The sequence below is a fragment of the Loa loa genome, assembly GCF_000183805.2.
Source record: "Loa loa unplaced genomic scaffold supercont3.805, whole genome shotgun sequence".
Taxonomy (NCBI): Eukaryota; Metazoa; Nematoda; class Chromadorea; order Rhabditida; family Onchocercidae; genus Loa; species Loa loa.
In genome coordinates this window covers 6,731-7,066 of record NW_018108985.1, presented here as the reverse complement: position 1 = coordinate 7,066, position 336 = coordinate 6,731, and positions in this window count along the sequence as shown.

Sequence of the window (336 nt, the reverse complement as noted above, 5' to 3'; positions counted from 1 at the left end):
TTTATAAATCAGCAAAATTAATTAGTAAAATTAATTCGGCAAATCAATTATCATTTAAAAGTTTTGCTACTATTAAAGATTTTTATGATTAAAAAAAAATATTTGTAGCATTTCAAATATGTAATAAAAATATAAAATATGTAAATTAATATAGTTTTCCTTTGTTTCGTTTTTTTTTTCGGCTAATTAAAAATATCTTAAGTATGTAATTTAAAAAGAAAAAAAAAGGGAAAAAAAATGTTCCAATCAATTTTATTGAAATTATTATCAGGATTGTGTGATCTTTTTCATCTTTTTTTTATAAATGCAAACAATAAATATATATATATATTTATT